Below are 27,271 nucleotides of genomic sequence, written 5' to 3'. Positions count from 1 at the left end.
GTTGATTGAACAGAAGCTGCAGTCAGAATCCTTGACTTTTTTTAAGGTGTTCATTCTTCTGCTGAGCTCCACAGTATGAACTGCCCATTTCTCTCTCTGGAGAGCAGCAAAAGCACAGTAGTGTCTAAGCAGCGTGCTATTTGACTTGCAATGTGCTTTATTTTCACCAATTTTAACAAGTAGGAGTGCATTCATTTCACTATCAGAAAGCTTTAGACTATGATAGGAAGTAACAGCCTCAGCCACCTACTAGGACCAAGCTCTCATTCCATCTCAAACCAGCAGGAATAATGTAGATGGTTGGGACAAAACTCTGAATAACGGAATTCACTGAATTACTGACTGATGAAACTTGATGACACTGAAACAACACTGACTTGATAAAATTTGAGACAGACAAATTGACTCAAGGTTGATGAACCTAATGAAGATTTTCAAACTTGCAAAAAAACTTAAAACCAACTCAAACCCAACAACAACAGCCCCCCTCCCCCTTTCTGGTGAATAAATTGTATCAAAGATTAAATACTTCCCATTTGAAAGAGCAGAGAAGTTATTTATACATTAGTAAATCTTTTAGGCTTTTGTTTTCCTACCTGAAGAGGAAAACTGATTTCTGGGCAGTGGATTATTAATTCTAACAAATTGTTTATAGCATGAAATCCATAGCATTACCGGAATAAACAAATTTTAATATCCATTTTAACTCAGGCCAGCACATTTTTCTTTCTGCGTCCTTTACTTCACAGATGATTACTCTATTTCTCTTTCTCCCATGAAGGTTCCCAGGCAACTGATCCAATCCACTTGCTCACTGCCACCAAAATGAAAAGATGAAAAGGGCTTGCTGCTCTCCAAGCCAGCGGCCCCCCTCGTCCTTAGTACCAGCTCTGGTGTTCATCAGATCCTTTTATGAGCCAGTTTGATTCATTACAACAGCAAAATGCTCTCCATTTTACAGAGTCATTTTTCTGCCATTTTGGTGAACTAAAGTGGCTCACAGAAGGACCTGACAAGCACTGCTGCCAAAAAGAAGTAGCAGAGCCATGTGGTTGTGAGGAAGGGTGCAGGGGGACAAAGGCAGGGAGGAAACTTCTCCTCTCAGAACAATGTCCGGTTAAATTAGCTCACTGCATTTCTCAAACCATACCCTGACTTACAAATTATTAGATGGACCACAAGACAACATTGAGCAGCTTTCAGCTATCTTCAGAGCTACAAAAAACTTATCATACAAAAAAAAATAGTAATATGCACTCTTACACAGATTTAAGTATAACACTCTATCAGAAGAAAAAGTTCTCACAAATAGAATATCAAGATAAGGATACCCCAGAAAAGGAGGGTAAAGAAAGCTTGGCACATTTCACCCTAGTTTTCAGGGGCTTGGTTTTTTTTGTTTTTTAATTTAAAAAAACAAACAAACAAAACAAAAAAAAACCCAAGCCAAAGAACAACAAACCACCAAAAAAACCCACAAAAAAAATAACCCCAAACAACTCTGGGAGCATAACCACCAATCTCAATTATGATGGAGAAAAAAGTATTTCCAATAACCAGAAAAGAGCAAGAAAGTTGGTCATCAGTATCCAAAGTAAACCTACCAGGGGAAGGCTTACATGCCTTAGAGAAAGTACCTCAAAAGAGAGAGGCAGTCAAGCCAACAAGGTAGAAGCAGGTGCTACAGATGCCTAGTCCTCAGGTGTTCTGCCCAGTGATTTCTGGCCATGGATCAAACTGCCTCCTTATGTGATGGACTGCCTACTGCGGATGTACTGTTTCACTCCAGAGGAGAGAAGTCAAGGTGTATCAAATGTATCATTCCCACAGCCACATTGAATCGATCTTTCTAGTCAAAATTCATTGCCTACCTGGAGGCTCCTCGACACAGAAACAGCTGCTTTCAGTGTATGCTGAAGAGAAAAAGCACCCTGCCCCAAAACACCACCATCATCTCACGTTGTCAAATTAGAGAAGGGATTTTCGGTGTTCCTGATCCTACCAGCTTCCTGCCAAAAATCTTAATGTTGGACAGCCACAAAACACACCACCAATCTCCATGTGACACTGAGGCACACAAAGGAAGACAGCAGCAGAGCCCAGAAGCCCCACCAGGGGATATGATTGGGCACACAGACTGCATCCCAGCTGACACTAATATCCACCTCTAAGAACCCCTCCTAGTCCAGTTCCTCAGACAGCCAAAATGTGCATTGCCCAACCAGCCCCACACTGCACAGTCCAGTTGTGCCACTGGTCATGAGACAATCTCAGCAAGGAAGTCACATGTGAACCAGTGACAAGCCAAAGGTTGTCTATCCTTCATCCAGAGAGGCAGGCAGAAAGGCAAGCATCCTAGTTTCCTTTGAGAGAGGAGACAGAGAAAGGTGGAGAAAGAGATCAAGAAGATTAATCTTTTAAATAACTATGTTATGGAAATTTCTTATGAGAAGAGCTATGAAAGCAATATCTTTCACCTGTCATCTTTTCTGTAGCCAAGGTTTTATTTTTTAACCCCACAAAATTAAGTAGTCATGATTTGGGCAGGGGGCAGCAGGGGGGTGTGACTTCCTAACTTACTTCCCTGAGAACTTGCCATTCAAGAATTCAGTCACTGTAACCACAGCACTTTTCTAATTCTAGCCATGGTAAGTGAAAAGCCACACAAACACCCCCCTTCCATTTTTCCTTCTTTTTTTTTTTTTTTCCAGTAGTTTCAGTGCAACATCTAACATGCTCGACTTCTAAGACTGCTTCTTATTACAACAATTTTCAGACCCAAGTTGTAAGACATGTTTCTGTTCTAGTGCTGCCTGTAACAAGCTGATTCTTCCAACAGCCGTGCCATTTCTACAAAACAACCTCTTCCTTCTGCATAGCTGCCACAAGGTTCAAATCCTGTTTAAACTATAAAGGTATGTTCAGTAAGAGTCACTTCTGTGAGGGAAGACAGCACGGGCTGGGGAATACTGCAAAACTGTAGTAAGGAGGAATGCAGGTGAAACTGAGGCAAATCTTTTTCAGTAACCTCTGTAAAGATTACAACAGAATTAAAGAAGCATGTTTCACTTACTTCTGTAGAAAAAACAAGAAGCAAAAATGAAAATGACTATGTACCTATGTAGAGATCAATCCAGAAAGTGGGAGGAAGTGAAGCTGAAGCCTGCTTATTCACTTCCCCCCAATGAAAGAGTGATGATTAAAGTAAAGATGAGTGAGGCTGTACCCCACTTACAGAGCTGAGTGAATGCAAAGCACAGCAGACACCTCACAATGGTACTGATAAATAAACTGAATTACTTAGCAGGTCTCTCCCAGACTTACCTCCTGAGGCAGTCCAGAAATTCCTATTTAACTCACTTTCTGAATGATTCCTTCCTAAATCAAGAGAGATATTAAATTGCTCACTATAAACTCACAGTTTAATTCTCCACGGTTAAAACAACTCGAGGCAAGAATTACACTCTTACTGAGAGCCCCTCATCAGAGTTTAAAGGAATCTCTGAACTCACACAGGCAAAAGCTACTACGTCAGAGGGCCTTCCTTTATGCCATCCTGACAGGACTACAGCGCCCTGTGAAGCCTGCCTGATCTTTCCAGGAACTAGCAACATACTTCCAGGTACCTCTCAAACCAAGAGCTGTAGATGATGATCTGCCCACTTTTTGCTTTTCAATAAACCACCAAATCCAACAAGCAGCTACTCTAGTCCAGGAGCAGCACAAACCAGAGCACATTCTCAAAAATCCACAGGACTTGCCTAGATATATGCCAGACAGTTGAGACAAAAAATAAAATCATATTCTTAGATCGCATTTCAAGCCAGTAACTGCAGTTATGGTTGTTTCAGTATTTCTTATCCCACGTGAGAAAACAATACACATTCAAATACAGACCTACAAGCAGGAAGATAGTTGGGATGCCTGATTTCCAGACTTCAGCTAGGCTCTCCTGTCCAGGAACAGGTAAGATTTTGAAAACATTTTTTATATCCTAAACAACTAATTAAGATGCATCCTTGAAATTTACCAGTCTCTCACCTTCGTGCAGTTTTATCTCAGCCTTATCAGAGTGATTTTTGAACATCTGTTAGCCTCATCATTACCCACCTTCCCTCAATCCTCCTTCTATCGAGCATTAAAAAACCAAGTCAGTTGTATTGCCTTTGTGGCTGTTAATCTTCTACTTGAAGAAACACTAAACTGCCATTCTCTACAGTAGACTGACACGCACTTTCCTGCAAGACACTTTACCAAGTAGCATTTCAGCTTTGGATTTCAATCTCAACAGCTACATTGATGGATCCTCTTTGAAGCAAAGAATATTTCCTTGTAAGTTGTCATCAACTCGGACTTCCCACTTACTAGTTCATCCAAGTTAATACAAAAGACTTGAACCAAGTTTCTCAGTTTTTATTATGTTTCACATTTCTCCCAGAACAGCACTACCTACCTCAGTGCTTTCTTTGCTGAAGACTTTCTCTGTGTTTTGTCCTATTACCAATGTCTAAACTTCTAAAATTCCAGCTTTCAGTTCAGCTTTAGTTAGTTTTTGCCTGTATTCTCTCCCAAAGAATGACCGGTATTCCTTCGCACCTAGTGACTACCCATTTAACAAATCCTGTTTACCCTGTAAATAAATCCACAGGCTTCCTATTTTAAGATCAAGGACAAAAGTGCCTTTATTAAAGTCTTCCTTGGCCTTGCTCCATGTTCTGATCTGCTTTACCACTGGTCATATAGTTCCTGGTCTCCCAAGCTTCCCTATTTCTTTCAGAAACATCACAATCCCCCCAGGAGCTCCTCCCCACACCCCAAATTTCTCTGCTTGGCAAGGGATAGCCCACAACGGCTATGCCTATTTCAAAATTATCATGAGACTAGACCCTCCCCACTCACAACTACTCAGTGCACAGAGCAAGAGAAACCATTATAGCTCTAAGTATTTACCATTAAAAGATGGTGAAATGTCATTTTCATGAAAACAAAACTTGGAACAACAAGACTTTCCTATTCAAAGGGGCATGAAGAACCTTTGGAAAGCTGCCAGGACACTGCAGCAGCCCCCCTGCCCTGGCTCTCTGCTGCTGGCCATCCCCTTGCCAGCACAGCATCCAGGGGCTAATATGAGACTTCATCAGGCTTTGGTGCAGCCAGCCAGCTCTTCCCACATCAACTTAAGCATCCTCCATAGTTTGGGTAGAAAGCAGAATTATTAGGAGTTGAAATGCATGTTTATTTTGCCACATATCCTAATTATCTAGGGCTGGCAAGAAAACACAACTCCACTAAGCAAACAGAGAGCAATATGAATTGGAAAAAAGATTAAAAACCCAACAGGAAAGGCACAATCTGAAGAGGAAAAAAATCTATGGGAAAGCTGGGGGGAGGGGAGTAGGGTGGGCAGGAAAGAGAAATAAAAGGTTTAGTTTTCAGAGCAGGACTGCTTTTGCTACACGGAAGGAAACATACTTTGTACACCTGATTCATAACTCCACAAAATGTTTTAAGAAGTGACACTTGAATTGTAGAGAGAAATCAAGATAATCTGTGGGGAGGTCAGTTTCGTTCAAAATCCCCAAGAAATTTTAAAGCCAGCTACCTGTTGAAGTTCTAGCAGTAAGCAGAAAGCTGAGCTGAACAGCTTTAAAAGTGGCTCAAGGACATTCAAATAAAATGCTTCCAAAACTATCCAGCATTGGATTCTCCATATGCCAGCTACTCCCAGGCAGGTAAGTTGCTGCATTGCTCTCCCCAGCCACAAGCTCAATGAAACCTAAACAGAATAACCTCTAAAATCAGGACCATATATGTGAAACTTTATTTTCCCCTCAGAACCATTAGGAAGAGGGCAGACATTTTGGCTGCAATGACTTTTTCCAGACAATTGATTCTCAAAGTTATTTATTCCCCACCATTCCCCTCAAGGCCCTCTCGTCACACCAACTGTCTATGTCAGAGGAAGGTTCGGCTCAGCTCCCATGAAAGCCAAGCAAAACCACACCCAAAATAGCTATATAGGTCACTACAGAGCAAAGTGAGCCTACATCATGCCAGCAAGGGCTTCTGGTTAGTTCCCATATGCCAATAAGCTTTCAAAGTCATGTATTATGATGTTTTATTGTAATAGTAGCTTATTTGATATTAAGCACTCTTTTATTGAATTTCAACTTTTAAAAGGAAATGTTTACATCAAGTTGTATTTCTCCTTTTTTTTTTCTTTTCTTAAGGAGGATGTATTTAGCATAAAGACAGTAAAACAACCAGGATGTTTAGAAACCTCTATTGAGTGGCATTCAGAGAAGAACCCAGGTGGCAGCACAAAGATCCTTGGTTTTGGCTTGGCTTCTTCTGGGTGCATGTTTACATCTTCGAAAAGTCACAATGTTGGAAGCTAAGAGCTAATCAGCTTTTATATACTTAAGAATACCCTTAAGAGCTTTGTTGTCATATTCGGGCTCTTGGAATGTGTCCTTTAGGTCATAACCTCCTTTTTATTTTTTGCATCATGCCTTCCAACCTCATTTTCCGAGAAAGATTTTTAGTGTACAACTACAACGTGGTATTTCCACGACCGCTGATCTAGGTAAGATACAAATCACTGAAAGTTAGTCAGATTGTGCAGCTGGAAAGAAATCAGGAGGAAAACTTCCATCAGGTTTCAGTATCTTGTTTAAACCCTAATAAAAACATGGGATGTTTCTGCGTATTGTAGAATGTAGAATCTCACTCCTTCCTCTGAAAGAGTTCTAAAAATTAAATTATAGTTGGAGTTTCTCTTTGCCTTTTTATCACTGCTACATCACAGATAGTACTTGAGACTTTCTTCCATTAAAATCCAGCAGTTTGTATTTGTGCAAACAAGCTATTCATGGAAATATAAATGATGAAAAACGATGGAGTTAATGTCTGTCTTAATGATGAAGCTAAACTGATGTAGTAAATTAATACAATAACTTTTCTGTTGGAAAAGTGAAGTCTAAAGCCTCACCTACACACAAAAGACTCATTTGTCAGAAAGACAGTTTAATTATTTACTAAAATTTGCAGTTTTCTCATGTATACAGGGAACATTAAAGTAACATAAAAGTATCGCCCGTGTTACTTATAGGCACCAGTTAACCAGCTCATAAATCTGAGCAGTTAGTGATTTGTTCACAGCAGACAAATACATAAGGGTTTGGAAGTTGAGATTTAAGAGAACTGGGGGAAGGAAGACCTTCAGACACACACACACACACCACTTGTCACCACAGTTGCCTGCACCCTTGCTAGCCACACAAATTTCTTTGAATAATGTCAGATTCACAAGAGCAAATACCAACCAGCATATTCTAAAGGCTTTTAGTCTGAAAATTAATGTAAAAATGAGTGGGAAATAAGCGATGGAGGTAAGGCACAAGATTCGAGGAAACACCTGCATTAATTTTCACCCTCTTTCTTTCTGGTTACTTTCTTCCACCTCCTCCCACCTTAGCAACTTTCACCTATCACACTGTACGCTACAAACAAAACCAAACCCCAAACAGCCAGCTGCTATATAGCATGCCTTAGACATGGCAAAACACAGCCTCATCACCGCACTTCAGCAGCTCTTGGAAAACCTGAGAAGTCCCTATTGCTCAGGCCCTCCACCTCTCCAGAGAATCATGCCTGGGTTGGCTTTGTTTAGGTTTTGCTGCATCTTCATGCTGCAGGTTCTCCTGCCTGCAGAGTCACCGTCCGTGGAGCACAGACCTGGCACGGAGCCTCCCTGTGTGCCAGAGCAGGACAAGTCTGCAGACCAGGACACCCACCCACCCCTGCCAAGCCCAGGCTGAGCAGCACATCCCCTCTCCAAGCACACTGTCTGCAGCTTCGCCATCGGCCTCTTCCACCTTGACTCGCAAACAACTCGTTCTACGTCTTATAAAAGTCCTCATATTAGTTGAGTGTTAACGAGAAATACTGCGAACCTTCATCGACAGCTTTTCATTTCCAAACAGCGTGGAATAACTCGTGGGGAAAAAAAACTACACTCAGGTTAACTGACCGCTCTACACAGACAGGGAAACCTTTACAGTGCTCCTTGGATACAACTCTTCAGGTTTCGGCATTAACCAAATCCAAAAGGAATTGGTCACAGCTGAAATCTCCCATCACTGTACAGAGTTTTGATTGCAACAGAGAGTATTCCACTATACCTCATTTTTATTGATATTGTTACAATGCTACATCCCTGGAAACTGTTATGTCCCTAAAAGGACTGTGTGATCCTTGCCTATGATCGAAACTTTCCTTTATTACTGAAGAGGCAATAAAATAATTTCGGGTTTCAAATATGAGGTTTTTTCCACTGTTTAAATAACCTAACCAGGATTTACAAGCAATAGCAGAAATGTCATCACATTGTTAAATATTTAGTAAGATATTTGGTCAAATATGATTATCCAATTAGTACCAGTGAACCAGTAATTCAGTTAAACTTGAAATCACGAGCATTTAATACTCTTCTAAGAGCCTGGGCAAGAGCTTTTATAATGATCTTTATAAATTTCTTACTAAAAAAAAGGTCAGAAGAGATCGCAAATAAGCTGTTCAGGTTAACAGAAAAGACAGGACAAGGAGATGTGTGAATCTGTGGCATTCACCAATACTTAAGTGGGAAAAATTTCGTTTTGTAAAAAACTGTTTCAAACTTCAAATTATGTGTAAGACCAAAAATAATTACTTTTTCCAAGCAGCTGTGGTTTTAACCTAGAGGAAAACAGTACACTATCAAAAGGATCTCTGCAAAACCCTGAACACATTTACAACACCAAACAAGAAGAAACCAGCAACACTCCCCACTTTTAGTAGCTAGAGTTAGGAAAATATACAGAATGTAATTGTTCTGATCACCTGTTACAAACCTCAGAAACAAATGGTTAATTTTCCCCCAGACTGCATCTTATTTTAGAAGGGATTACTAGAATTTTTCTGCTGCTGTTGTAAATGCAGACCTCTTGAAAGGAGCTCTCTCTAACTATCAGCTCACCGTTAAGTTTGTAAGCAACCCGGACATCTAAAATGTGGTCTATGCCAAGCAATGTGATTTTTTTTTCTTTTTATTTTTTTGAGGAAAAAAGTGTTGGAAACTTTCACGGTGGAAACTAGAGAGCTTCAAAGTTCCTCTCTTAGCAGCACCCAGCAATGGAGAGGAAAGTGTTCTGCATACGTGCCCCAAGCATCCAGCTACATTTAGCTTTCAGCCTTTTTATTATCATTGTCAATGAATGGGCCCCAGTCAAATTAAAGCTGCCATTTTAGGTTAAAGACTGGAGAGCCTCTGTTGTGCAACAGCGAGACAAAAACACTCCAAGCGACAGATGCAGCACTCTCATTGGAAAATGATGGATTTCAACTTTTGCCAAAAAAATTAAAAAAAAAATACGGATCATGCTTTTTAATATGAATTATATATTGATACTCACACATTACCGCAAACTAACGGGATTTATAATTGGGATAAATCAGCTACCCATGCTGCTAAGGTCATAGTCATTAAGATTTTTTTGCCGTCGTTAGAATGGATGATCTGTGAGGAAATGAACAGAAACATTTTTTGTTCAACTTGCTTGTTTGTACCTCCGCTAGTCCCGTATAACACGAGAAAAGAAAAAAGGAAAAGGGAAGGAGAAAAAAAAAAAAATAAAGGCTAACACATTCTCCCGAAAGCCATCTTCCAGGATAAACACTGCCCGTGATCTGCTTTGATGAGAGTAAAAATCGAGACGAACATGGACACAGGAACAAACTTATCGCACCGAGATTATTCTGATATTCCCCAAGCCAAACATCCGCGGAAGCCCAAGTGGCAGGGTAAATTAAAAAAAAAATAAATTAAAAAAAAAAATTTAAAAAAAAGCCTTCTCACAAATGAAAAAAATCGCCCTTTTCTGTTGTGGGGAGGCATGCTCGGCCCCTTCCCAAACGAAAACAAAGGCAGAAAGTGGGTAAGTGCGGGAGAGTTGCGCGGCGCCGCGCGGCCCCGCAGCGGACAGGGAGCTCCCGGGCATCCATCGCTACTTTCCTTTTGTCCATTGTCTGTTTAAAAAACAACTACTTTAAACCCGGGCGTGAGCGGGCTGTCGGGGGGAGCCAGGGAAACTGGCTCCATTTCCAGCCCGTGCCCCACGGCCACCCCCTTCCCCGGCACCCCGACCCGCCCCCCCGGACACCCACCCGCGAAGACCGGCCCGGCGGCGCGGGGCGCGCCCGGAGGGGCTCCCCCGGCGTGGGAGCGCGTCCCCTGATTTAGCGCTACCGGGATAAATGAAGGCAACGTAATGATGGCTGCTCATTGCCTGCAGCGCCTTCTCCCTGAGACTCACTAACAACCCTGCCCCCCTCCCCCCGCCACCGCTCTCTCACACACACCCGCGCACACGCACAGGCGCTGCCCGCTCCCCACCGCCCCGCACGCAGCGCCCGCCGCCGGCCCCGCTCCGCTCCGCTCTGCTCCGCTCCCCACCGCGCCCCGCGGACCGAGCGCGGCCGGACCCCCCCCGCCTCGCTCCGCGCCCTGACCGCTTTGGCCTCAAACCACCTTTTTCCGCTCACCCTCAAAATGGCCCGGAACGGGGCGGGGGGGAGCGCGGCGAGGGGAGCGCCCCGGCCCCGACCCCATGTGCGCGGCGGCGGCAGCGCCTCCCGCCTGCCCCGGCCCCGCGCCGGCGGAGCGAAGGTGCCCGGCGGGGTGAAGCCCCTATTATGCGGCGTCCGCCGGCACCGCTCCGGCTGTCTCGGGTAGCGTTCTCCCTTCCCTTCCCGTCCCCTCCCTCTTTCCCCCGCTCCCCTTTCTTCTCCGGCCGCCGGGGAGCGCCGGCCGCCCCCTGCCCCCTCCCGGTGCCGCCGGGGCAGGACGATCCCCCCGCCGCGCGCACTGGCGGCCGGAGCGGCACCTCGTGCTCCCGCCTCCCTCCTCCTCCTCCTTCTCCTCCCTCCCCGCCCGCCTTCCTGCCGCCCGCCGCCACCCACCGCCCGGCCTCCGCTGGGGGTGCCCCCGCTGCGGCCCGGCCCCGGCCCCGGCGACCCATGTGCCGGCGCGGAGCGGGGAGCGGGGCGGTGCCGGGCCGAGCCGGGCCGGGCCGTGCGCGGCAGGGAAGCGCCCTCACTTTGTTAGCGCTTGTTGTGCCGCCGCGGCCGCCGGGAGCCGTCAGCGTGGTCAGCGGGGGAAGCGCTCCCGCGGCCATCCCGGCCGGCGCTGGGCCCCGCCGCCCCCGCCGCGCAGTTTCGCTCAACTTTTCCCGGATTTTTAGTCACCCTCCAAACTTGCGTAGAGGAGCGATGGAGGGAGAACAGGGGGGAGAAGAAGGGAAGGGGAAGGGGCGCCGGCGCTCTGGCTCCCCCGTGCCCTCCCCTCCCCCGAGGCGAGGCAGGCGGCCGGCCGGCCGGCCGCAGCACAACAAAAAGCCATTTACACCCGGGGAAGTGCCCCGCTGAGACAGCCCCCCCCCAGCACACACACCCCCCCCGCCCCGCCTCGCCCGGAGCCGCGGCAGGGCTCAGCATCCCCCACCCCCCCCGGACGGCCGCCGGCAGCGAGCACCCCCGCGCCGCGCCGCTCCGCTCCGCCGGGGACAGAGACCTGCCGCGGGTCCCCTGCTCCATGGCCGGCGCCCGCCCTCCCTCCCTCCCTCCGCGCCCAGCGAGGTGCGGGGTCACTCACCGGGCCGGTGCGTGGCCGTCGGGGACCGGTGTCCCCCGCTCGCTCCCTCGCTGCCCTCCACCGAAGGGCCGGGGAGGAGGAGGGGACACGCTCCGGAGTTGGTGCCGCCGGCCGGGGGGGCGAGGCGGGGTGCGGGTCTCTCACACAACACACACGCACACAACACACACGCACGGAGTTGCTCGCTCGCACCGGGGCTGGGCTAAGAGGGGAGGAGGGGGATCCCTGACCGGGGCGGGCAGGCGAAGGAGGGGTGGAAGGGAGGGGAGGGAGAGGAAGGGTCAGCGCGGGTCTCGGGTAGTTTCGGGGTCTCCGCCGGCTCCGCTTCGCTCCTTTGTGTAATTTCACTCGATTCAAGTTTAATCCGATAGTTCCCGAGCGAGCGAGCGCGCCCGCCGGAGCCGAGCCGAGCGCGACACCAGCCAGCCAGGCGGCTGCCGCCCCCTGCGCCCGCCCGCCCCCGCCGCCTCCCTTCCTCCCTCCCTCCGCCGCCACAAGGCGCGCCCCCGACACCGCCCCCTCCCCGGGGGCGAGCGCCGCCGCGCGCCCCGCCCCCCGCGACGTCACCGCCCCGCCCGGCATAATTTATGCAACGAGGAGAGAAGGGGGAAAAAGGAAAAAAAAAAAGAGGAGAGAGAAAAAAAAAATAGGAAACCCCCCCGCTCCGGGCGGGGGAGGGACGGGGGTCACTAACCTGCCTGCGCGCGGCCCGCCAGCGCCCCGCCGGGGCTCCTCCGCCCGGCGGCCGAGGGAGCGCTGCCGCGGGGCACGGCGGGGCACGGCGTCTTCCGTGCTCTCCCCCGCCGCTCCGCTCCGCTCCGCTCCGCCCGGCGCTGACCGGGCCGAGGGGGGGCTGCTCCGCACCTCTCCGCTCCGCACCGCGGGGTCAGCGCCACGCCCGCCCGCCCTGGCGCGTCCCGTCCCGGGAAACTCCCGGTGAAGCCCGGGGGGTGTGTGCCGTGTGAGGTGTCACTGTGTCACTGCCGCGCTTCAAACTTCCCAACCGCGGCGGCGAAACGAAACCGAGAGGCGTCCCGGGAGGCTGCTCGGCCCCCCGTCGCCCGCCCCGGCCTCTGCCCCTGCCCCCGACCGGGCAGCGGGCACCGCACCCCCGCCCGCCTCTCTCATCCCGGCCACCGAGGCGGGGTGGGGCTGGGCAGGCGTAGGATCGCCCGAGATCGCGGTTTAGGGTGGACTTTGTCCCGAGCGGGTCGGGCTTTCAAAGGGAAGCGGCCATTAAGCGCTGCCCTCCCGCCCGCCCGCCCGCGGCAGCGCCCCCGTCCCGGCGGGGCCGCGCTCCCCGGCACCGCACCGCACCGCACCGCACCGCACCGCACCGCACCGCACCGCACCGCACCGCACCGGCCGTGCCGCTGCGTGTGTGCGAGCGACGCGTTCGAATTCGTGATACAAACCGAAACAAACTCGTTCCGTAAGTAAATTAGACAAATCCCACCCAAAAGTGATTACCAGTAGCGCGCTTAGCGGTCCTCCCCGCACTGCTCTGGAAACTAAATAAGCGTCTTAAAAGTATAAAGAGATTAAAGCGTAAACCCAGTGTAAAGATACTCGGCATTACAGGAATTTTCAGCGAGTCATTTGACGAGATAACTTTTTACCATCATTGTTTGTGGCAGGTTGGAGAAGGAAAAACAAAGTCATGCGCTCCTGAGCAGGGACACCCTCCCCCTCCAGCTCCTGCCGCTCCTTTTAGGGGGCTGTTTGCTGCACCCCCACTCATATCTCTCCCGTGGGAAAGAGAGAAGGCATCCTGTCCTCATAGAATCTCACACAGCTTTTCCTCTACGCTCTTTTAACACACAGTTAGCTGGGGGCCAGATCCAGACAACGTGAATATCAAAAGCTTCTCGTGCTTCTTGAGTCGTTGGCTCCCTCAGTCCAGGTGTCCATGTTGATTCTGCAGCCACGAGGGTCACTACAGCTGCAAAAATATTTCAGGCTTCTCCAGAGGAAGTATAACACTCTTCCACATTGTGTCATTCATGTCTGGCCTACTCAGTCTCCCTTGGGCTTAGGGGGAAAGCACCTTTTGGGAGAAGGGACAGTTTGCGGTTGGAGAGGCACCACCACCACTTCCCATGCATGTAGCCCCATGCAATCACCCAGAAAGGGCCCAGCAGCCGGGGAGGTGTTGCTGTCCCAAGCATTCAGCTGAAAAACACGGTGAAAAGCTGATAGCACATGATGGTGCAGTAGAATACACTCCCTGTTCTTCGCCAAGGTCTTCCATGAAGTTAAAAATAGCAAGGGGAAATAGTATTTGAAAGAACAAACACTTTGAAGCGGCACATGCCCCAAATATACCTTCGCTAAATTTGCCCAGTTTACCATGGTTCTATGTTTAATTTGCATTGCTTTACTTTGTGGGAAAAAAACACAACAAAATAACAAAAAGTTACTAAATGTAACTAAACTAAATATAACTAAAGTTTCAGTTTTCTCTTGCAGTATGTTTACAGACCAGAGAGAAAACAGCCTAGAAACACCCCAAGTCTGGTTTTTTGCGTGTATCATTTAAGTGCACCCCTATTCCGACAGCCAAACACCCTAGTGTAGCGTAAGCCTGCCTGGAACTCCCCTTGCTTTCAAAGATTTAAGTTCTCCAAGATTTAGAGGCACGAGAAACTCATTCTGAGACCAACTGCCAGCAGCCTCAGTGCTCCCTCTAGAAGTTGTTTCAGTTTCTTGTTGAGCAGAAATCAGATCGCAAAGCTGCCGAGCATGAAAAGTGTTCAAAGCATATCACGGTGAACAGGGTAAGAAAACCAGAGAAATGCTGCACTTCTTTAACAAAAGAGGTATATTAGTATGGCAGAAGCAGTGAGGGGGGACGTGGATAGGAACTCAGTTAAATGTTTGTTCCACGGGGAAAAAAAGCCCTAGTCCCTACTGCATGTGTCTTGCAGAAGGCACAGAACCAGCTCCTTGGGTCCCATAAATCATCCTCAGGCCGTGGCCTATGGAATCAACTGGCTTGCTACTTGGGTCATAAAAATGTGCAGGGAATCTCCCAGTGCTTTCCAACATTAGAAGAAACAGAATCTGCAAATAGAACTTTCACAGAAGGGGGGGAATTACAGCCGCTCTCTAACTCCTCGACAACAGGAAATGGGGAGTAAGGAAAAGTGCTGCAGCAGTTTCACCACTCCAAGGTGTGACACCGTCAAGGTGTGGCACAAATTCACACACAGGTCCACCCGATGGTAGTACCAGACATGGACAAAATACATCATTGCACAGCTGCTATGGAGGAAAAATCTTTGAAACTTTAACTCATGCTTCAGCCAAAGAGAAAGCTGTAACTTCATGAGTTACCAACAAGGCAGCTTCACAGGAGAGTGAGGAAACAGCAAAATGGCATCTTCGTGATTAACCTTATTGGTAACAGCTTATTAAAATACCCAAGAGATGACAGGGATGAAAATTCACTTGTAGCCAGCCACCCAACCCTTTGTGTGCTGTTGGGAAGAAGTAATCCATCTGATGTAGGCAGCCATTTGGCTCACAGATTAGAAAGAATTTGCATTAATGGCTGAGAATTTCAACAGCAGTTGCAGAGCAAGGGTATGTGTACCAACAAAACCCCAACGAATTGCTACACTCTACCTAACCAGGTAAACTCACAAGGTGGGGATAGTTTGTACCAAGCTAAGCAAGCGACTGTGTATTACAGGCACAGTTGTGCAGAGATAAGTTAATGTACTCAGTAAAAAGTACAGCGCTGAGATTACCAGGTGGCATTTAAACCTGTTTTTTAAATATCAGAATTACAAAATGCAAATGATTTAGCATCACATGAAAATACAAAGGCAGGTTACTTATTCAGTAGACTTTGAAGAACCAGCATCTGTTTTAACATCCAGGTACAGCGAAATGTGATCTTAAGATCTAGACATTGTCACTTCCACAGGCAGCAGATGACACCTCACAAGTCGTTAGTCCCCAAACAAGCTGTGCACAGGGAGGCCTTCAGGCTACAAGGGCCAAGCAGTCTGTGCCTCATTCCTGACAACCCAGTCCAGGTACTGAGCTCGTTGGAGAGCTGCTGAGGGCTGTGCACAGAGAGCTCAGAGCAGCCCACCCCTCTGGAGAACAGCGCTGTTAAGCACATCTGGTTCCTCACCTGCTCAGCACTGTGACGGTCCAAACCATGCATCAGTTCCGACAGAAAGTGCTTGTGCTGGTGCCATGCCCTCCAGGTGGCTTCTTCTAAAAAGCTTTTTTGCTTTGGTGAAGGAAGTTGCAGCTCCTGAGGAAATTCTGTACAGATGTACCCGAAGCTCAACAACTTCTCCTCTCACAGCCTTGCTTTTACTTTTGTACATGCAAGGAGAGATGTGAAACCATCTCTACAGTGAGCCCAAGCTTGTACTTAGAGTGACTGCCTTCTGAGCACTTCTGGCTCAGCATTCGGGATGCCATTTCAGAGCCTCAGACCACCAAACACACCATGTTTTGTCCCATGGTTGCTGGGAAGTGGCTCCAAAATCACACAACCCTGACACACACATTTTATTAATCTCTGAACACTGTTTCAGTCAAATGAAGTGAAAAAGTCAAACGGTTTCTTTTTCTTTCACAAGTGAAAGTTTTACTCAAAGTTTCTCGAAATTTACGCAGCAATGGAAGCTCATGAGACTGAGAGTGTGTAGTGACCAACAGGGCACAGATGATAATGATATTCCACAATCTGAAGGAAAACAATATTCTTTTTTCAGAAGAAATTGTTCACCAACCCACAGCATGCTGAAATACCAAGAGCACGTGGATTTTGGTAAGTACCAGGAAGCAACAGACTCGTATCAGAAAGAACAACTTTACTGACTTCAGCTGAAGAGCTAAAAGTGCTGGAAATATAAGTGCTACAAGGAGCCACCCTGTGGCACCAGCAAGCTAAGGGAACAGAGGGCAAGCCAGGGTAGACACTTGTGTGGGTTGATTTTTTTTTTTTTTTTGAAACTCAAGCCAGTCAGAGTGACAAAGGCTGGAACTGGCCCAAACAGCCACTTCTGTGGCAGGGAACTCCTTAACTGAGGAACTGAACCAGAAAAGCAGAGGGGCAGCGAGCTCCAGCAGCTCTTGCCCACATGCCACTCACCTGCCAGGCCTCACAGGGGCAAAGCTCTCTGAGGGATATCAGCATTCCTCGGGAATCCAACAACAAGAAAATACTGCTCCCAAAACTTATTCTTTTATGTGGAAGTGCTCTGATACAGCAGTATCTCTCACATAACAACATATAGCTCCCTCAAGGCTAACTTAAGGATGTAACCAAAGACTTTTAGGGGGGAATAGGTGAAAATGCCATCTGGCACAGCACACTGTGACTCCTCACTGTGGGTGGGGGTGGGTGCACACACACTTGTAGGCAGCTGCCCCCAGCCTACCTTCACTGTCCCCCTCAATGTCTCCAAAATGCTGCCCAGGTACTGCCACTTAGCTGTGACAGTCTGGGCAGCTGGAAGGCAGCACCCACCCAAGTGCCCGCGGCACAGAGGTGACAAACAACTCGCTGTCCCTCCCAGACAGACTCACCACTTAGTTTGCTGGCTACAAGGCAGGATCACTTGGCCTTCCATCTAAATTCTGACTTACCAGGCCAGTGCCCAACTGCTCACTGCAGGCCCCTGGTTCCCACTACTACTGGAGACAAGACCAGGCCATATTTTTAATCAGGAACAGTAGTGAGTTCTTACAAAAATGGAGCAATGCCGCAGAACTGACCTACTCCACATCATCCCCGCTTGTGAGGATGTTTGCTCTGGGACTGTGACATGAACTGACAGCTTCACGGTCGGTTTTGTTTCCACCGTGCAGGAGCAGCATTAAGGACTCCCATTTCCATCTTTGACGGCTCAGCAGAACGTGCCTCTTCTTATATGGAGAGACACAGGTCTCACAGAGCTGGCAATTTCTGACCTTTGTCCTTGATAAATGGAAGGCATCATATCTAAGAATGAAGTCACACCCCCACCGAAAGTATCAGCTGACAGAAATATACGGCAACTCCTCTGCTTAGCAACACGGGCTGCCACCAACTTCACTTCCTTCTTAAATACAAAGTTCAGTGCTCGGGCTCCACCCTGACTCAGAGCCGCCTGTAAAATTGGATCTGACTCGCTGAGAGGTCACGTCTCCTCGCCGTGAACAGGACTTTCCACAGCAGCTATATTTCACTGGAACTTCCCAACGCACAGGCAGGGAGGGAGGGAGGGAGGGAGGGAGGAAACGCCGCCGCAGTCACAGAGTTCACCTGCCGAGGAGGCAAGGCACTGACTTTCACATTTCCATTCGGCTGTCCTTCCAGACAGATTTTTCAGAGCAGGAACTGAATAACTTCCTCCTTCTGTGGACTGAGGAGCAAGAGTGATCTCTCACAGTTATTTCCTGGGTTTGCACATGCAAGGAGCACCTAGGTGTGGCATGCTCGGATACAGTCTGATATAACTACGGATGTTATCGTTGCTTGCTGTGAAATGGGAAGCAATGTAAAACCCATGGCCAAACACAAATTTATAATATCCTTGAAAGATACTTATGAACTGTCCTTGAAAAATACTTATAAACTATTTTTCCTACTTAGGTTCCTTGAGAAAATGAGGCACTTAAAATTGTTCAGTTTTATAACATTTTTAATAACTTTTTTTCTATAACCATCTATTTGTTTTTCTAAATGCTTCATAAAATTTCAAGTCCACAACAATCAAAAACTCCATTTACTTGTATAGTTAAGTTAAATGTGGTTTCTCTCTGATTCTTCTATTCTGAAAGAGGATCAACTAATAGGATGATACTGTTTTCTCATTAAACTCAGGTCCGCTCCCCTCCCCACTTGGTAAACTTGTAGGAAGGGGGCTGAGAGGGATCTGAAGAGACCATCTGGTCCCCCCTGGCCACACAAAGATAGGATAAAGTAGCCCCAGACAATCCCCAACAGATGTTTGTCTAACCTGTTCTTAGAAACCCTCTGCAAAGCAGAGACCCAAACTTCCTAAGTAGCTTGTTCTGGTATTTCACCAGCATTCAAAAAAAATTGATCAAACCTCTTCTAACCTTTTACACATTGGAAAATTTATCTGATTGCCTCCAAAAATTATTTTTAAGGCTCAATTTCTTTCCTTCCTTCACCATTTCCTTTCTACATCTCTTATTTGCTCTCTCACCCTATCCTGTACTTCATTTTTCAGCACAGACTGTGAAACCAAAGGCAACGCGGCAGCTGGGGCCTTACTGGCACTTGGTGGAGTCATCTTCACATCGTTCTTGATGACTTACATATGCCACCTATTGATAAATCCTAAGAGAGCATTTCACAGGAGCACTGCATCGTCCACTGCTATTTTGTTAGTGATGCTCTACAAACTCCCTATAACCATCTACCCTGACTTCTCCATGAAAATGATTTTTTTTTTTTCTTTTGCACATATGAAGTTCATTTTGATTTCTGTACTGATCATCTCCAGTGGTGACTGTCCTCCCATCCTGGTGCAATTGAGACATTTCATAAAAGTGCTCTGCATTACATCAGTCCAGATTATTTTTTGTCTTTTCTCACATTGGATTTATCACAGTACTATCCTGGTGCCTTACAGCAGAGTAATTTGCAACATCTCTTCTGTCTCTTTCCTTCTCTGTCTTGTCCTTTCTCTCTCCAGAAGGGCATGCATGGAAAATTTGCTTTCAGGATATAGAGACATAAATAAAATCACTGTACATTTATATAGAGAAAAAAGTAAAGTAAATTGTTCCTTTCACTATTTCAGACCCAGCTCTGAGAGAACAGTCTTATACATGGTTAAGTTGAGAAAACAGTCTCATACATAGTTAAGTTTAAAGCTTATGGAAAATTTTTCTGTGACAGAGTGGAGAAGGTGCCAGCTGTGGTCTTCATCTCACAGACACAAAACACTTAAAGGGCCAAAAATCTAAATACGAATCAATATTCTGTTATGGAAACAGCACAATTCAGAGGAAAAGATGAATGCAAAAATTCACACTTATTAATTATTAGTTATTGTGGGTACTTGGACACTTAAAAAGTGTAAGATACATTCAGCAAACATATAAGGACTTCAACTTACTTGTATGATCTTCACAGTTCCTCACAGTCCAGTCAAACATGTATCCTTTGTGGAGCACTTCACTGCAAGAAGAGAAACAACTGACTGGCTAGGTGGAGTTTGATCATAGAACCAATGAATAGTTTGGCTTGGAAGGGACCTTTAAGAGCCATCTGGTCCAACCACCCTGTAGTGTCATCTTCAACTCGGTCAGATTGCTCAGAGTCCCTTCCAACCTGACCTTGAATGTTTCCAGGGATGGGGCACTGACCACCTCTGTGGGCAACTTGTTCCAGTACTTCACCACCTTCACTGTAAAAACAACTTCTAATCATCTAAGTATTTAATAGAATACACCATTAATTGAACCTTAAAACAAAATGTGCTCTGGCAATACCAACTCACAGATAAAGGAATACCTCACTTCATGCTTACACTTCATAGGAGACATGTAAGATCTGATTCCACGAGGTGCTGCATACTCATCACTCATGCTGACGTGATTTGAAAGCAGAGGTGTTCTCTGATGTGCCAAACATGAAGAAATAAATCTGGAGCCACGGGTCACTGTTAAAAACACCACCAGCACCACCATCAGACAGCACCTCAATTTGTATCCTGCCATTCTGCACATTTTCTGTTTCTGTCTTGAGTAAATATCTAAAATTTGTCTTATCCTTAAAGAGGAACACCTTGGCTCTGCAGCACTGAGGGAACTCCCTTGAAAACTTGCCAGAAACTCACCTCTCCTGTGCACAAGTTTGTTTATGCTTTGGGTATTACAAGCTACTTACACAATCATTATATTTGCTTGTACACTCAGGGCAGATGAACAGAACCTGCTTGTTTCAGTTAAGGCAGGAAGACCTTGTGTCTTCACGGTGTGGTGGCTGAGAAGGGAGGGGACATGAGGCACATCTGTAATGCCACAGGTCACACTCCATGGACTGCCCACTTCGGCAGTGCTGCACAGAACAGCACAGCTCAGCAGCAATGCACCAATTGTTTTCTCTCTTAAAAAACACAAGCCAGAACATGCCAAATTTTTTGCACTGAGCACACAGATTGTATCACGGCTTTCAAGGCAGCAGCTTTTTACCTGGAGCTGGTCTGTAACTTAACAGAAAAGCTGTAAAGTAGTTGTTAAAAGATAAAGATAACAGATGCAGTGCTGGCACTGACATTCGTCTTTGGTGTAGCAGGTTACCAACATGACTTTTGAGTCAGAACGCTGTACATGCTCTCAGGGTTTTTTATTTAATAAGTAACATACCATACACCATGTCCACCTTGCAATCTGTTGGGAAATAAGAAATGTTGACGTGGTAGCTACAAAAAGGCCAAATGTGATGGCAGTCATATTGATGCCAAATTCTTGGAAACCAAGTCTCATGATGCATAAAAGCTGCTCGCTTTCTTCAGAGGTAGGCTTAGCTTTTTGAGTTATATTTGCTGTTGTACGACCACCAGAAGTTTATGCAGTACATTATATACAACAAAACTCCCCAGAACTTTACCAAATTAACATAAGTAAAGGCAGATATTCTAATATCTCAGTCAAGGGAGCACAACTCTCCTAGTTTTGTACCTTAGTCTGAACGGCAGGCAGTTCTAGGGCTTGGATGAAAGGGAATTGCAGCAGGATGAAGGGAGGAGCAGGAAAAGGGCCACTTCCACCTGGAGTTGCTTTTTATAAGTCTCCCTGCTACTAAACAGGCAATCCCAGTGCTTACAAGGATTGCCCCATGGGAGCCTTCCTGACAAAGGCCCAAATACAGAGTTTATTCTTGATCCTGAAAAAAACAAAAAGGAGAGCCTTCAGAGAAATAAGGAGAGGGATCATCAGTTCAATATGCTGGAAAGACCTTTTTTGTCACTACTCTCCACAGAGATTTAAGGCTAGCAAGACACAGATTTCCAAATAGAAGGAGCATCAGCAGTTATTGTAATAAAAGGATCAGTGTACCCAGGCCTTGGATTTTTTCAAGCAGAAAATATTATTAGAAGTTCTCCAGTGCCAAAGACAGCAGCACGTTGAACACTCTGCTGTCCTAGGTCGTTCGCGCATGCTTATATGAAGGCACAACAGTACTTACGGGTTATCATCAAAGCCAGTAAGTCCTTCAACCCTCCTACCAATCCCTAGAAACAATCTTCTGAAAAACAGAGATACCACCACACACACGCACACACAACTGAAAAAAATTACAGGCAATACATGTTTTTAAACCCTCCCTGTTCTATCCCTGAGTCTAAATGCCATAAAATCCCAGTAGCTTAAACTGCTCTAAGAATTTAAAACCTATCATTCACCACAAATCGTAAGTTTTACTACACGTTTTTCATCTCCTTTAAAAATGAAAACCCAGATCCAGCTTTCAGCAGAAGCAAGACTATTGCTTCACCATGATTAGATATAAGCAAGGGAAAACAAACAAGGCAGTGCTGGGGCCTAACTCTGTCAGCATTTGTTCTGCATGCAGTGCTTTACTGGGCACTTCTCAGCAACAGCACACGTGGTAGTTTTTGCAAGATCATGGCCTTGTTTTAGTATAACACAATCAAGATAATTTTTACAAGGTCAGAAAGTTGAAATAAGAGGAAACAAAATCCAGGCCAGTTGTGTCTGGAATCAATTAGGCTTATGTGCTTTTCAGATGCTGCTTGTCCTTCTATTAAATAGTATTTCAGCGTGTTCTTCCTATTAGTATGTCCCTAAAAGCATGCATTGCATATTATATGTTTCTCCATTTATTTAAACCCACCTAAACTAGGGATGTCAGGAGGTCAAAAAACAAGAGGTGTTCATCTGTGAGCACTGAAATGGTTTCTCTGGGCATTTACAGTTTAGTTATCTGCCTCCTGATGTTCAGAAGGGCCAAATATCCAGGTATGCCTCTGGTGTACTCTACCTGTCCAAAAAGCAAATTAAAACTGAAGCATTTGTTCAGGTAAATACCAGCTGTGCCCACTGCCAACTTTTAGGTATTTTTTGAGTTATAAGATTTAGAGAAAAACACCCAAACGCTGTTTTGCCTTTGAAAGATGAAACTTTGCTGTCTAAGCATCACATTTAGTACTGAATCATACACGGAAGACTTTAGTTAAGGAAGAGTTGACTTTATAAGGAATTTCCATTGACTCTACATGGAGCCAGTCTAACTTATATTAAAATTAAAGTCAGTGTCCATACAGAAGGAATGCAGAGGGGTGCACAATCCAGAGAGATTTGCGCTGCATTTGCAAGTAAAACAGGTGATGGTAAAAATATCAATTTGTTGCCCGTGTTGTGAAAAGAATTTACAGACATAAAAGTTCTATTGTCTAGTCACTTAAAGATCAAAATATTTACCTTCATCGATTCTTTTCTCACCTTCATTTTGCCAAGTACAAAAATAAAGTGAAAGGAGTAGTTCTTCCTCCACTGCAGTAACTTAACATAAAAGCTGAAATTATTTTGGAGATAGCACTATAAATAACAACATGCAGTGAAAAAAGTTAAACCCATCAGTTTTCCTGTTATTTCTCGACGCAGAACAGCTATGTTCTGTGTTTACAGGAATTAGCCAGCCCCAGAGCAGGCTCGGTACCACAACACACGGGTCAGCAGCGCTCCAGCTGGAGCTGGGGCAGAGGAGTAAGTCGGGGACGCGCTCCAGGCAGATTCTGCAGGGTCAGGGAGGGCCGACTGCCCTTGGAGTGACCACAAAACCCCATTCCCTGGTCGCAGGGAATGATTTTCCTGAAGCAGTCAGCCCTCGCACGCCTCCGTGCAGTCCCACAAGCAGGGCAGGACGCGGCCGTCTGCAAGGGCGGAGGTCGAGCAGGCAAAGGCATCCCGGGGGAAGCCCGGGGTGGGCTGGAGAAGCGGCCTGGCTTCCGCACGGCCATTGTTCTTGCCGGGAACGGGACCCCGCGCATCCCGCGTCCCTGGCCGCGGGGCGGGGCGCGCTCCCCGCGCCTGTGCGCGCTCCCGCTCCAGGACGGCATAGCTCCTGTGAAAGGTCCCTCTGCTCCGCGGCTCTGACCCCGGGCCACAGCCGGGCAGGAGCACCGTGCCCTCGCACGCCTCTCGAGGAGCTCCGCTCGCACAGCCTCGCACCCCGCCCCTCCCGCCGCCGTTCCGTGTCCCCAGGGACTGGCCGGGAGCCCCGGGACACCGCCTCAGGACCCCGGCCGGGATGGGGAGCGGGCCCGAGGCGCGACCCCTCGCAGGGAAGAGAGAGCAGCTGGTGCCGGCGGGGAGCCCCGCAGGGATGGCGGCAGCGACCCCGCCACCGCCACCGCCACCGCCACCGCCACCGCCACCGCCACCGCCGCCCGCTACCTGCGCCCCCTCCCCCCGCGGGTCCGAGGTTGCCGTGGCGACGGATCAACACCGTCCCCCGGGACAGCGCTCCGAGAGAGCCACCGGCACGGCACGGCTCTCACCCGCCTCCCGCGGGGAACCCCGTCCCGCCCCCTCCCGCGGCGACAGCGCGGCCAGCCCCGCACAGCAGCGACGTCAGCCCGGACGGGCTTTCCTGCCCCGGCGGCGCCCGCCCGCCGCCATCGGTCACCGCCATCGGTCACCGCCATCGGTCACCGCACCGGGGCCGTGTGCCGAGACCCGTCGGGGCGGCGCTCCGTGGGGCCGCCGTGTGCGGTGCCCGCCGCCACCTCCGCGCCCCACGTGCAGGCAAAGCTGCACCCGTTTAAGCTAAGCCCCCTGTAGACGTATTTATTTCGGTTTAATAGGTGTTTATGGTATGTTGGCCGGGACCTGTTCCTAATCAATCCGAGCTTAATCAAAATAACGCAGGTTTATACCGGCCCCGGTGCCAACCGAGCAGGTGTTACCTCGCACCTGTGGCTAAGCCGGCGGTGGGGTGGCCGGGGAGCGACAGCCCCCGGGGCCGGGGCAGCTGGGCGGCGGGAGGGCGATGGCTCTGCGCGGCCAGCGCTGCTTTGCCCGCCCTCCCGGCCGGACCGACCGCTGCCAAAGCGGGCGAAGCGCAACAGCCTTCCCCGGCAGGATGGAGAAAGAGGAAGTTTACGGCGCAGGGATGTCGGGGCAGGCTTTTTTCGTTTTCTGTCCTGGCTCGCGCTAGGAGCACATGGTCGTGGTAACAAGCCACAGCGCTGGGAGGAAGAATTACCTCATGGAATTACAAGCACTTTCCAAGCCAAGGTGGAGTCTGGAGCAAACAGGAGATCCAGCTGATAGTGGTTGATAAGCCTAGGGAGTATCGCATTGCTGCTTTGCTTACCTCAGAGACGCCTCAGTCCTTGTGGAGCAGGAAGAGGAGACTCTCCAACACACTGGCTCCCAGCACTCAGATAATGAGCCGTCTCCTCCTTCCTGCAGAAAGCAAGCCGATTTCTTGGCTCGCAAAGCAGCAGTTTCAGTAGCAGCTTCTCCTCTACTGGATCCTCTTTTCGAGTGGTTGAGCAACGACAACCCCACAACTTTAGAATTTCAGAGTTCATTGAAGGAAAGCTGCTTTTTGTCTTGCATAGCAATTGAATTAAACTGGAAAGCCAGGATGAAGTTACACACACCTTCAAAATAAAGCCCAAACCAAACAAAATCCCACCATTCAGAAGGTGCTTGGCAAAAAGACTAATAGGCAACTGCATTTTTTTTCTGTGATCGTTCTGAAGCCTTCTGCTGCTGGTGGATGATCCAGGAACTGGGATTTAGCAGTTAAATAGGTGGGTCTGTAACCAACTGTCTCTAAGTTTACATAGTGTCATTTGTTACAAGCAATCATCGCTTCATCCAAAGTAGATAGAAGTGTTTTGTTTTGTTTTACCAGTGATAGTTAATACAGATCTTCCAGAAGAATAGGGAATGCTGCTCCTTTTCTTGAATCATTTCCCTTAAACAGACACCCAAACTCCAAGAAGGAAAGCAAAAGGTGGGAGAAGTAACAAGCAGGAAGAGAAGTCAACTGGAAAGAAAATAGAATTGGACTTGGATAGGAATCCAGAGAAAAGCCAAAGTACTTATTTTAGGATGTGCAGTGGTCAGTCCTGCACAAAAGGATGCCTTTTTCTCTGGTTATGTGGCTTTTTAGAAAAACTACCCAGACAGAACTACAATATTGCACATGAGTTCACAAACTTAATTTCTGCTTCATAAGCAGTAACTACAGGAGATGCCACAAACGTTTTTGTCTCTGTGCAGGAATGTTTTACTTCTGAGATGAAAGCTGAACACCACTGGGCTAGGAGGATCAGCAGAGCCCTTCTGCTGGATTTTTGTGCACCACTGATGGCTGATAGACCTTCATCGGTGACCAGTTAGCTTAGGTCAGTCAGTCATGTTTTGCTTAGAAGTGGCTAGAGTGACTCTCAAGGACACCAGACACAGGAATTCTTTTGTGTTCTGATATTCTCTCTCTTAAGCACTTTAGACATGAAACCAACCAGCAAGCCAAGGTCCAGGCACCCTCAGAAATTAAAATGGCATTAAAAACCCCTATAAGGTTAAATCTATTTCTAAATACATTCAAAACAAAGCTTTGCTGCATTTGTATACAACAATCACAGACAGGTGTTGTACATTGATTCAGGGTTATTTTTGAGCCAACAGTTGACAAGTAAATTTGCCCCATGTTCTCTGTCGCTGTCTCTGTACCCATCCCTCCTCCTAAAAACCATTCACACGTGTCCTACAAATTCTGGACACTGCCTCAGCTCTGGTCTTAATGCCATCAATGTGCACCCGGCAACAGTGTCCAAATTTAAAAGTGCCTTCCTCACAGCTGGTCCAGTGCTACAATCCTCGTAGCAGCAACACCTGCCCAGGTGTGGGTGTCAGTGCTCAGGTGCTAGGCAATGCCTCTTAAACTGGCAGCATCTCCCTGCCTCATCTTGGGAGACAGCAAGCAATCCCATGGATTTCTGTCTTCCCAAGTATCCTTGCTATCTAACTGTTTTTAAAGTCACATTCTTTCAGACATTTCCTGTGTCTGAAAATGTTTTCCCATGCCATAATCAGAACACACAGTGTTCACTTGACTGCTTTAACCCAGACAATGTTAAATTGACAATTGTTAGCTCAGTACCTTGGTCTCTTCTGAACTGTCCTCACACTTTAGGATTTTTCTGCCTCCCAGTATTTTATGTCTAAATCTAGGAAAAGTAATGGAACTGGGCTTCACTCAAGAAAGGATAATTAGATCCTGCTGAAATTTACAGCAAATGTACCATAGACCCAAGCATCAACAAGAGTCTGCCCAATATAAACATTTATATCTCTGACTCTTTAACAAAGGAATTTTAAAAATCATAACTATGCTATGAGGGGGGAAACTCCAAACATACTGATTTCATCTACATTCATGCTGCCACGGACAATTTTAAAAAAACTGTAATTTGGGATAGGAATAAAAATGGATGTGCAGACTTCTAAGTAAACTTTGAAGTAGGCTTTTCCTACACTTAATTTCATCTCTATGCCACAGAGCCATGGGATGTTGTAGTTAAATCCCATGTCTAAGTATCAGATATATGC

The 27,271-nt window shown here is 47.2% G+C and overlaps 1 protein-coding gene across 6 annotated transcripts in view; it reads right to left on the bottom strand.

Annotated features, from left to right (window-relative positions):
• Nucleotides 1–12,729, bottom strand: part of CHD7 (chromodomain helicase DNA binding protein 7) — a 131,407-nt gene extending 118,678 nt beyond the window's left edge. For 4 of the 6 annotated variants that reach the window (XM_085052902.1, XM_085052906.1, XM_085052907.1 and 1 more), the window contains exon 1: nucleotides 11,690–12,140. The gene's annotated coding sequence lies outside the window, so the exon portion shown is untranslated. Of the gene's footprint in view, nucleotides 1–9,452; nucleotides 9,557–11,689; nucleotides 12,141–12,383 lie in introns of those variants that run through there. The other 2 variants (XM_085052903.1, XM_085052904.1) reach the window with 2 other exon arrangements.
• Nucleotides 12,730–27,271: the final 14,542 nt, after the last annotated feature.

This window comes from Lichenostomus cassidix, chromosome 2, assembly GCF_008360975.1.
Source record: "Lichenostomus cassidix isolate B80296 chromosome 2, HeHo_3.0, whole genome shotgun sequence".
Lineage (NCBI taxonomy): Eukaryota > Metazoa > Chordata > Aves > Passeriformes > Meliphagidae > Lichenostomus > Lichenostomus cassidix.
Note: the sequence above shows the minus strand (reverse complement) of the source record. Positions and strands in the feature narration are given on the sequence as shown.